Source organism: Tenrec ecaudatus, chromosome 2 (genome assembly GCF_050624435.1).
Source record: "Tenrec ecaudatus isolate mTenEca1 chromosome 2, mTenEca1.hap1, whole genome shotgun sequence".
NCBI lineage: Eukaryota > Metazoa > Chordata > Mammalia > Afrosoricida > Tenrecidae > Tenrec > Tenrec ecaudatus.
Genome location: NC_134531.1, coordinates 151,376,828 through 151,388,772, shown reverse-complemented (window position 1 = coordinate 151,388,772; position 11,945 = coordinate 151,376,828).

Genomic DNA, 11,945 nt, shown 5'->3' with positions numbered 1-11,945 from the left:
CAGAGAAATTGAAAACACCCCCCTCGTGAAAGGGAACCAGAATATATGCCCCTTATTTCTACTATGTGTCAACACTTGAATGTAATCATTCGATTTCACGTCAACAAGGGTGAGCAGGGATTCTCCCATGATATAATCTAATACAGTGTAGTCAATTCCAGGACAGGAATCTTCTGTGAGAGCACAGTCGTGATAGAGTTGAGGAAGTTGTCATTCAAAGTGTGGTCTGCTCTGAGTCGAGATTGACAATGTGCTGAAGCTTGCTCACTTATCCCGCTGGGTCTGGATCCTACCTCTGGTTTATTGATCTCCTGTTTTATGGTTTGCTGATCTCAGAAGCCATCTGCTGACTGCAGACCTTGGATTCGTTTGGCTGATTTCAGATTCCTTCAGCTCCACATCCATCCGCTTGGGGTCTCCCTGGTTCCTGTTTGTCAGCCCCTACAGCTGCAGGAGGTAGAAGAAGCTTTCAGCTGACAACAGATTAATGGACTTGAACCAAATTGAATTTACCCACTTGTACAAATGTGAGCCATTTCCAATATAAATATTGTTCTAATACAAACATATACAAGCATCATGAGTTTTGCTTCTCTAGAGAACATAGCCTGACACATGTTGGGTCTTATCCAGAACTATTAGATAACAAGAAATCAAAAGAATCAATGTCAAAAAGGAAGAATAAAACTTCCACTGTTTGCAAGTGATATGATTTTATAGGTAAAAAACCCTGAAGACTCGAGCAAACAAATAAAAAGAGAGAAACGATCAGTGATTTGGTAAGACACAAAATTAACATACAAAAACAATCAAACTCTTGTATGCTAACAAAGAGAACTTTGAAAAAAGCAATTAAGAAAGCAATAGCATTTACCACAGCTAGACAAGAAAATGAAATACTTAGTAATTTACATAACCAGAGAAACAAAAGACTTTGTATAAGAAAACCACAGATTATTACTAGGAGAAACCAAAACATACTTACATAAATGGAAGAATATTCCATGTCCACTGAGAGGAAAGCTTAATATTGTGAATATGGAATAAGAATATTCCATGTTTATTGATAGGAAGGTTTAATATTGTAAAAATGTCAATATTACCCAAAACAATCTATAAATATAATGCAGTTACAACCCAGGCCCAGAGTCATTCTTTAAAGAATTAGGAAACTAATTACTAACTTCATATGGGAAAGGAAGAGACCAAGAATAAGCCAAGACCTTCTTCATAATGAGAACAAAGTAAGAGGCCTCTCATTTCTTGACCTCAAAATCTGTTACACAGCCCCAGTAATTAAAATAGCCTGGTATTGTTACAATGATAGACACATAGGCAAATAGAACAGAATAGAGAACGAAAAAATAAATCTATCCACACACAGACAACTGATACTTTAACTCACTCACTGCCATTGAGCAACCATAAAGGACAAGGTGGAACTCTCTCTGGAAGTTTCCCAGATTCACTGTTCACAAAGCTAGACCACCTTCTCTTTCACCCAAGAGCTGGCTACTGCTTTGCAACTGATGGCCTGTGAATAGCAACGGACACATAACCACTACACAGCCAGGTCTCCATCTTTGATGTTTGACAAAGAGCCAAAAACATTAAATGAAAAAGAGATAATTTTCTACAAATGGTGCTGGCAAAGTAGAATCTCTACCTGTAGAAAAAATGAAATGGGATCCACACCTCTCCCCATACACAAAAATGCACAGAACTATAGATCATTGCTACCTGATATATCAAAGGAAACACACACAGTTGATAACAAAATAAATAAGTGGGCCCTACTAAAAATAAGGCACGTGTGTGCATCAACTGGGACTATTGTTGCTAGGTTTCATTGAGTTGATTCTGATTCATAGTGACCCTATGTACAGCAGAATAAACCACTGCTTATTTCTGTTCCATCCTCACAATTGTTTCTGTTTGAATCCATCATGTCAATCCATCATATCAAACGTCTTCTTCTTTTTTTTCCTGCCTTGCTACTTTTCCAAGAATGATGTCTTCTGCAGGTGCCAGTCTCTCTTGACAACATGCTGAAAGTACAAGAGAGGGAGTCTCACCATCCTTGCCTCTAAGAAGTACTCTGGCTGTACTTCTTCCAAGTTAGATTTTTATTTATTTTGGCATTCCATAGCATTTTCAATATTCTTCAACACCATTTTGTTGCTCAAATATATCCATTCTTTTTAGATCTTCCTTATTCGACATCCAATTTTCAGAAGCATATAAGATGATTGAAAAATACCATGACATGAGTAAGGTGCATCTCAGTCTTCAAAGCAACATCCTGCCTTTTCAATACTTTCAAAGGGTCTTGTGCAGCAGACTTGCCCAATACAATGAGTCTTTTGATCTCTTGACTGTTGCTTCTGTGAATATTGATTTTAGATGCAAACATAATGAAATTCTGGAGAAGATCAATCTTTCTATGTTTATCATGATGTTATCGGTCCAATTGTGAGAATTTTGATTTTCTTAAGATTGAGTTATAATCTATACTTGAGGCTGCAATCCTTGATCTTTCTTGGCAAGTTCCTCAACTCTTCCTCACTTTCAGCAACCAAGCTTTTGTTCTCAAGTAGGAACAGAAATTCTACATGATTTTGCAATTTCTCTTCTGAGCATATATCCTAATGTAATAATAGTCACAACACTACACACATATGCACAGCATGGTCATAACATCACTGTTCATGATAGCAAGAAGATGGAAACAACCTAAATCCTTTCTACTTAAAAAAAAGGATTTTAAAGAAAACTCCAAACTCTGATACCTACATACAATGGGATACTATTCATTGATAAAACAAAACAAGCAATCATAAAAAGAAACAATTCATACATTCATCAATGCTTTTTAGCGATCCCTAGTACTCCATTGTATGTATGTACCACAGTTTTTAAATCCACTCGTAAATTGATGGAAATTCCTTGGTTTTGCTCTCTCTTGTTTTTGTGCATGCTATTATCTCTGCAGGTCTGTCTAAATAAGATAGGCTGGATGAACAATCTGGAGGAGAAAACAATGGGACAAACAGTTCCAGGGGACATGGGAGAGGGGGAAGTGGGGAGGGGGCGGATGCAGTGGTGTTAATAAAGCCAGGGACAAGGGAACAACAAGTGATCCAAATCAGTGGTGAGGAGGGTGTAGGAGGCCTAGTAGGGCATGACCAAAGGTAATGTAATCGAGAGGAATTACTGAAACCCAAATGAAGGCTGAGCACGATAGTAGGACAAAAGAAAATAAAGGGAAATAGAGGAAAGAGCTAGGAGCAAAAGGGCATTTATAGAGGTCTAAATGGGGGCATGTACATATATAAATCTATTTATATATGAAGATGTGGAAATAGCTCTATGTGCATATACGTATAAGTCTAGTGTTAAGGTAGCAGATGAACATTGGGCCTCCACTTAAATACTCCCTCAATGCAAGTGTATTTTGTTCTGTTAAACTGCCATTTCATGATGCTAACCTTCCCGATAGAATCGCTGAAGACAAAGCGGGTGCATAATCAACTGTGGTGAAGGAAACTGACGATGCCCGGCTATCAAAAGATATAACATCAGGAATCTTAAAAACTTGAAGGTAAACAAGCAGCCATCTAGCTCAGAAGCAACAAAACCCACATTGAAGAAGTTCAAAAGCCTGTGTGATCACGAGGTGTCGAAGGGATCAGTTATCAGGCATCAAAGTTCAAAAAAATCATGCCATTGTGTGCTCACCTCCCCTATATGATCATTGAAGACAAATGGGTGCATAAGCAAATGTGGTGAAGAAAGCTGATGGTGCCCGGCTATCAAAATATATAGTGTCTAGGGTCTTAAAAGCTTGAAGGTAAACAAGCAGCCATCTAGCTCAGAAGCAACAAAGCCCACATGGATGAAGCACACCAACCTGTGCGATCACAAGATGTCGAAGGGACCAGGTATCAGGCATCATCAGAACAAAAAAATCATATCATTGTGAATAAGGGGGAGTGTGGGGTAGAGACCCAAAGCATATCTGTAGGCAATTGGACATTTCCTTATGGAAGGGCTGTGGGGAGGAGATGAGCCAGTCAAAGTGCAGTGTAGCAATGATGAATCATACAACTTTCCTCTAGTCCCTAAATGCTTCCCCCACCCCCCCACCCACCCCCACCAGCATGATCCCAATTCTCCCTTACAAATCTGACTAGACCAGATGTACACTGGTACAGATAGGAACTGGAAACACAGGGCATCCAGGGTGGATGATCCCTTCAGGACCAATGGTGAGAGTGGTGATACCAGGAGGGTAGAGGGAGGGTGGATTGGAAAGGGGGAGTCGATTACAAGGATCTACATTTAACCTCCTCCATGGGGGATGGACAACAGGAAAGTGGGTGAAGGGAGATATGACAAAATAATAATTTATAAAGTATCAAGGGTTCATGAGGGAGGGGGAAGAAGGGAGGGAGGGGGAAAATGCAAAGAACAAATGTTTGGAGAATGATGAGGCCAATGAATGTACAAATGTGCTTTAAACAATTGATGTGTGTATGGATTGTGATAAGAGTTGTATGAGCCCCTAATAAAATTATTTAAAAAGAAAAAAGAAATGAACTAAATTAATGATGGAATCTCCCCCCCCAGCATCCCTCCCCCCAAAAAGAAGGAAACAATTCATGGTATGGCAGACCTTTAGAACATTATGTTAAGAGAAATTAGTCAATCACAAAAGGACAGATATTATATAAGACAGTGCTATAAGAAGAAACAAACAAGATAAAAATTTTCATACCAAATCTAATGGCCTTTGGGGATTTCCAAGGTGGACAGGGCAAGAGAGAAGATAAAGCAATGTTGTTGTTTGAAAAGAAAGATGACAATCCTTAAGAAGGAGAAATCGAGCTGTGATTGAAATGGAAACTCTTAGGTACTTAATTAGGATTTTAAACTGTTTAATACAAAGTTGATGGTATGAAATGTAAACCAACCCCCACCTGATTTACAATAAAATTATCATAAAAATAAATGTTACATTTAAGCAATTTACAATGATATTAATCACCTATTAGTTTGTGATTAAACATAATAAAGATCACTAAGGTTCTGCACAGGACTGTGGCAGGTCAATCAGGAAAGGTGAGGTGACACTAGGAATTACTGTCCCGGGTGACACTAACTTCCTGGGCACCGCTTATACAGAAAGGAAAAGGAGTTGTATGCTTAATGTGTAGTATGATTTTATTCTGCCGAGTTCTCTTTTTTATCATTTATCTGACTATTAAATTTTATTGTGAAGTATTAGTTCAATTGCCTTGTAATTAGATATTCTATTTCAAAGAAATAATTGAAGTCAAGGGTCATAGTAAAATTGATTAAGTAATATATTTATTTGGGTTCTTAGGGATTACTTGGATTATTCCACTCCCTAGAGTGAGAGCCCCAGCTTAACTCATTGTGGTTCTTTTCCTCACAACCACACCTCTCGTATTTCAAGGACAGCTATCTGACAAAAAGCCAAACCTCTTTCCGCAAAAGTCAGTGTTTGTGAGATGAGTTATCTCGACATTTCTAGAGATACTTTCTAAATCTATTCTTTTTCTTGATAAGCCCCGTTTGGGGTTTGTGAATATATATGTGTTAAAAAGCTTAAGCCAGATAGCAGAGTGTTTCCGATATAAACCAAAGACTTTGGACTAAGTTCTCTAGGCAAGGGAACCAATTTAGACAGCTAGGCAAATGACGACAATGGCGGTTTGATCCTGAACAAACTGGGATGGAAGAGTTTGGAAGAAAGGCTATCTTTAGCTGGAATATGTGGTAAAGCAACCAGTTGTACCCCTGAAATGCATCCAAAGTGTTCACTAGTATTTCCTCCATAACCCTCTCTCAACCCTAGTCCCAACCACCAGAAGCCCTGATATGAACAATGGAAGCATCTTCCTCACTTGTCTCTCTACAACCAATCTTGCTTTTCTACAAGCTCCTCATGGGAGTCAATGTCATTTAAAAATAGCCAGAGGCCTAGAACCCTTTGTACTTAAAAGCCACCAATGATATCTATCGCAGTTAAAATGAGTATCAGGCTCTTATCGTGCTGTATGAAGCCCTACGCAGTTTGGCTTCTGTTTGTCTCAACACATTTACCCTTAATCATTAGCCTTCTTGGTTCCTTGAACAAACCAAGCTTGGTCTCACCTCAGATGTTAGCTGAAATCTGGCTTCCTCTCAGAGTCCTATTTCAGCTCACAGTGTGTACATATCTTCTCTCATTACTCACAACACACTATTGTTTTGCATGTTTAGTTATTCATTTGTTTATGATCATGGTTTTGGTCTGGAATGGAAGTTCCATCAAGGTGAGGACCTTCTCTACCTTGTTTATCTAGAGCAACTGGAAGATAGTAAGTTCTCCCCAGTTATTGTTCAACAAACTCATCTGCATAAAATATTAAAATAAGGGCAGGACAAATGGAAGAGGAAAGGAAGAGAAATGTGAAAGAATTACAATAGCGAGTGTGGGTAAGTATGATGGGTGACAATGAAGAGGTTATGGAAAGGGAGAATCCGATGACAAGCTCTCCTTTACATAACGGATCAACCCCAGTTGTACCATTCAGACAGACAGAGACCCCTGTGGAATAAGCAGAATAAACAAAGTTTTGGTTTCAGAGTTGAGTTTAGCATGTTGGTAGGTGCATGTGAAGCTGTCCGGCAGGTTTATGGAAATTAGGGAGCAATCAATGCCAGAAATTGACATTAGGGAGTCATGTGCATAGTGAGGACAGTCCATAGAGGCTGAATTAGGTCAACAAAAAGGAGTCCGTCGTGAAGAAGGAAAGAACTTTAAATGTGTGCAGATTGGAGCCAAACCGTCCTCTGTACAAGGACCCATGCTGTGACAAGTGACATGTAACAAACGAGGAACAAGGACTACACTACAGGAGGCCAGGGATGGTGACAATCTGCCAAGGAAAGAATGTGTTATCCAGACCAGATGTATTATGCCATTTCCTTACGGTACCCATTGACCTGCCCCACATGCTTCTCCGGAGAAGACTTTGTACCCCCCAGGGGGATCTGAGCGACTGCTGGGTTTCCTTAACTTCACAGATGTGGCCTGCCTCAGTGTCATGGCTCTATCCTCTGCTTTCCAGATCATCTAAAACCATGTATTTGGGACAAAAAGGCATTAAAAAGGCAGCAACCAATGTACTGGTAATATGACAACTACATTTGCTGACCACTTACTTTGGGCTAGGCAGTGATCTGAATATTCAACATACACTATCTTATTTAATTTTCACAAAATCTCTATACGGGGGTTACAATTACTACCTCTATTTTACAGATGAGAAAACTGGCTTGGAGAGGTAAAATCATTTTTTCCCATTGGGTGTATCATGGATCTGGAATTTGACCCCAGGTCTGCCTGATGCCAAACCCATCTTTTTAATCATTATCTATCAGTGCTTGCCTGCTTAGAATAAATCATTTTAGTACTTAAATTTTCTTCCTAGGTTTATTTCCCTTACCATTACAGTGTTTTAAATATAAGGTCAACAAGCCTGAAATCTTTCTCTGCTATGAGCAAAGGTGATCAAAATAGATCACAAAGTTGTTCTTTTGTGTTAAACAGAAGAATCTCTTGTTCTTTTATTGGGCCATCTCTGTGTTATACAAAGCCCTTAAAAATTGCTATCGGGTGGAGAGCAAATATTTTAAGAACTATGAGGGCAATGAATGTACAAATGTGCTCTACACAATGGATGTATGTATGGATTGTGATAAGAGTTGTATGAGCCCCTAATAAAATTAATTTTTAAAATTGCTATCACCTATGGCAGGGCATGCAACCAATATGCATTGCTAATTATTGGTGATAGAATGTGAAACATAGAAACAAAGAGGAAGAAATAATAGTTGGACTATATGGTCTTGGTGATAGAAATGAACCTAGAGATCACATGATAGGATTTTTCAAGGTTTATTCATTGAAAAAACTTTTGACAACGTGTAGACTTCACCAGATGGTATACACAGGAATCAAATTGACTAAGTGTGTGGAAAGAGATGATAGAGAAGCTCAATAGCATCACCCAAAGCAAAGCAAAGACCAACTGTGGGACAAACCATCAATTGCTTATATGCAAGTTCAGGTTAATACTTAAGAAAAGTAAAGCAGGTCCGTGAGTGTCAAAATTGTACCTGAATTTAGAGAACCCTCAAGAACAGATTTGACACGTTGGACTCTAACTGAAAACGTGCCAAGCTGCGGGTGGACATTGAGAGCACCATACTTGAACAGAGCAAGAGAACATTAAAAATTAAGGAAAGACAGAAAAGACCAAAGTGGATATCAGAAAAGGCTCTGAAATTTCTCTTCTTCACAGAATTTCTCTGATTTGCTAAAGCAACTAAAAGAAATGATAAAATTAGACAGTTCAACAGAAGATGTCAAAGGGCAGCTGGGGAAGATTTTAATAAAATGTACAAAGACCTGGGGCTAGAAAGCCAAAAAGGTAGAATGCGCTGAAGGCTAAAGGGTTGAGTTGCAATAGTGAAGGATTCTGTAAGTAAAATATTGAATGATGTAGAAAGCATCACAAGAAGGAAGGAATACACTGAGTCACTGTTTCAAAAAGAATTGTTTGACATTCAAGAAAAAACATATAATTAAGAACCAAAAGTGTGTGTGTGTGTGTGTGTGTGTTTATAGTTTGTATGTATATCTATGTATGTGTGTGTGTGAACCTTTGGGGCAATAATTTATTGAGAATCTTTACATCTGTGCTAATGAGAGATATTGGCCTGCAGTTTTCTATTTTGGTAGTGACTTTTCCTGGTTTTGATATCCGTGTTATGTTCACTTCATGTATTAGTCCAGATAGAATAGAGAAACAAAATTCATACACTGATATGTGGATAAGAGAGAACTATATATCAATGACTATATGCATATTAAAGAAACATCCCATCCCAGTCTAGATCAAGTCCATAAATCTGATATTAGCCCATATGCTCAATACCAGTCTATAAACTCCTCTTCAGACTCATGTAGCACATGCAATGCAGGAAGATCACTGATCAGCAGGTGGAAAGTTTTCTGGATCCAGTGGCAATGGAAATATCTCATTGCTGGAGTGGGTCTCCATGTGGCTCCTCTAGCTCCAGGAATCTGGCTCCATGAACTTAGCTCTATGTGGCTTGTCAACAGTAATGTCTTGCAGGGAAAGTGTATGCATCTGGCCTCTAGTCAGCTATGTATCTCTGTAATATCTCTAAAATGAGTCATCATGCCTGATTGACAGGATAACTCCACTCCTTCACTCTTAATAGTCTCAAGTTGACACCAGATTATGTAGCTACCACACTCCATTATATGAGTTTGCTTACCTTTCCTATACTTGGGAATAATTTGTATAGAATTGATTTCCACTCTTCTATGAATGTTTGAAAGAATTCCCAATGAAGTCATTTGGACCTGGACATGTTTTTCAAGTTGAAAGTTTGTTGCTAGCCTGATGTATATTCTTTTGGTGTCAGTTTATTGAGGCTTTCCACATAATGCACTATGTTTTGATCATGTAGATCAGCAGTTCTCAACCTGTGGGTTGCAACCCCTTTGGGGTCAAATGACCCTTTAACTAGGTTCACCCAACTCATAACAGTAGTAAAATTACAGTTATGAAGTAGTATCGAACATAACTTTATGGTTGGGGACCACAATGTGAGGAACTGTATTTAGGGCATTAAGAAGGTTGAGAACCACTGATGTAAACACTAATGACTAAATATATTTTTGAAATATTTCTGCATTAAATGAGAACATTATTAGTTACAATATTAGGAACAGGCATAAAACTTTTTATTGTTCTCTTTCTTGTTTTAATTACAACTTTATTTTTTAAAGTTATTAATGTAGCTTCACAAGTACTGATTATCACAACATTGTAACTAAAGTGCTATGATATTTGACCTCGCCAGTGGCTATAAAAACACCGGCAGCAGCAAAAACAGCAGGTGAGTGCCTGTATCATGTGCATGCAAATCTGAATGCCATGATACGTGAGCAAGAATGACAGTTGTGATGGAAAGATGTTTTAAAGCTTTAAAAGGAAATTAACATAGCATTTTAGTACTGTAAGTGAGGTTTACCAAAAAATTGTTGTTATAACTAACTACAAGGCTATTTTTTATCAAATGAATGAGTTTCTGCTGCGAAACACTGCACAAACATTGCATAGACGGTCATTTTGATGTGACTCCTCTGGCAGTGTCGCTTGTGCAGTATGCACCCCCCTACATCCTTCTAGTAACACCACTGACCTTAAGCAAGTATATCATAGATAAAAAATTACTCTCAAGATCTGCTAACCAGTTTTGAGAAGTTATTAGAATTAACACAAAGAAACAGTAGGGGGCAGTGTTGTCACATTGCCTTTCATCAATTTTAGGTTTTGAAGAAGAGGAACCAAAGGTTATTCTGAGGAACCTTGTTATTTTGCATAGGATGCTAAGCGGCTTCTAACTCCACTAGTATGTTATTTTCCATTTGATAACTCTCCAGCCCCACCCCCAACAAATTAGCAATGTGAGTCTATCCTCTGACTACACCCTCATGCCCCGTACACTAAGCCCTTTGGGACACTGATGCCATAGGTCGTCCTAAGAAATACAAGCTTGACCTCACATTTGCAGTAGTTCTTTATTTGCCTTCTATATAACATCTATTAAGAAATAAATCTGTATTGACTACATAAGAAAAGTTATTTGTACTGCTTGAAAAATGTTTAAAAATATCTCATTGAAACCACTTAATCAAAATTTTATGATGAATTCCAAGTATAAAAAGAAAAATAAATTGAAACAGTTCACCCCTAGTCTTCACAACAATCCAGCAAACAATTCTGTTGATGGCTTTATTTAGGGAAAAGCTGGGAAAGCCCTCAAAAGAGAGGTAAATGTTCTTAAAAGAATTGGACGGAAAAGAGTCCAAGACTGGCTGTTTTCAGGGTTTAGGGTGGAAGAAAGAGAGATAAACAGACAATATACCATGACTAGATACTATTGCAACAGCACTGGGAAGGTCTTTTGCTGAGGGGGGAAATGGTAGAAAGAACACGTGTATAAGCACATGTGCGCATGTATGTGCATTTGTGCCTGTGTACATCCATCCATCCAATAAAGTGTTGAACATGTGCCGGCGTGGTACTCCGTAGCCATCTCCAGACAAAGCAAACAGCATTCCCGGCTCAGGAAACAGGAAGGCAACTTCAGGACTCCGCAGTAACAGGCAGAGCTAGAGTGTAGACAGAGCTGGAGGGAAGGCAATGGAGCAGAGCAAGAACTGCATCTAAAGAGGCAAAGTGCAAGTCGGAGCTAGATCTAAGAAGGTCAAGATGAGAGAGAGTCCCGGGGACAGAGCTTGGAAATGAAAGTACTCCCCAGGAACAGTTGCTGCACATTGATGCTGACAGAGTGGAGAATGCTTTGAATGGTGGCCGGAGAACTCTGGACAGACGCGCAGCCCACCAAGTCATGATCATAGACTTCACTCTGTGGGGACTGCTCTGATGGCTGCAGGGGACACTGAGCAAACAAATTCCTCCCTCCTCCCTTCATGCTCCTTAACACTGTGTTCCCCCCACCAGATGACCCAGCACGCGCACTTTCACACCACTGGACCTGCGACCAACACCTCACCTATCCCACCCGTGTCTGCAACACCTTGCCCACCAAGCAGTCAGTGACACAAACTCCCGGGTACAACCAGAAGCTTCTGTCATTCTCACCACTCCTGGACTCCCTCGCCTTCTCCACAATAGTTAATGTACATCCTGCTAACAGACACCCCCACTTCCCACCAGATAACTAGAAGTGCCTGCTCCTGTGCCACCCACATAGTGACCAGGACACATGTACCTTTGCCCAGAACAAGTGACCACTGGTGCTATGCACAT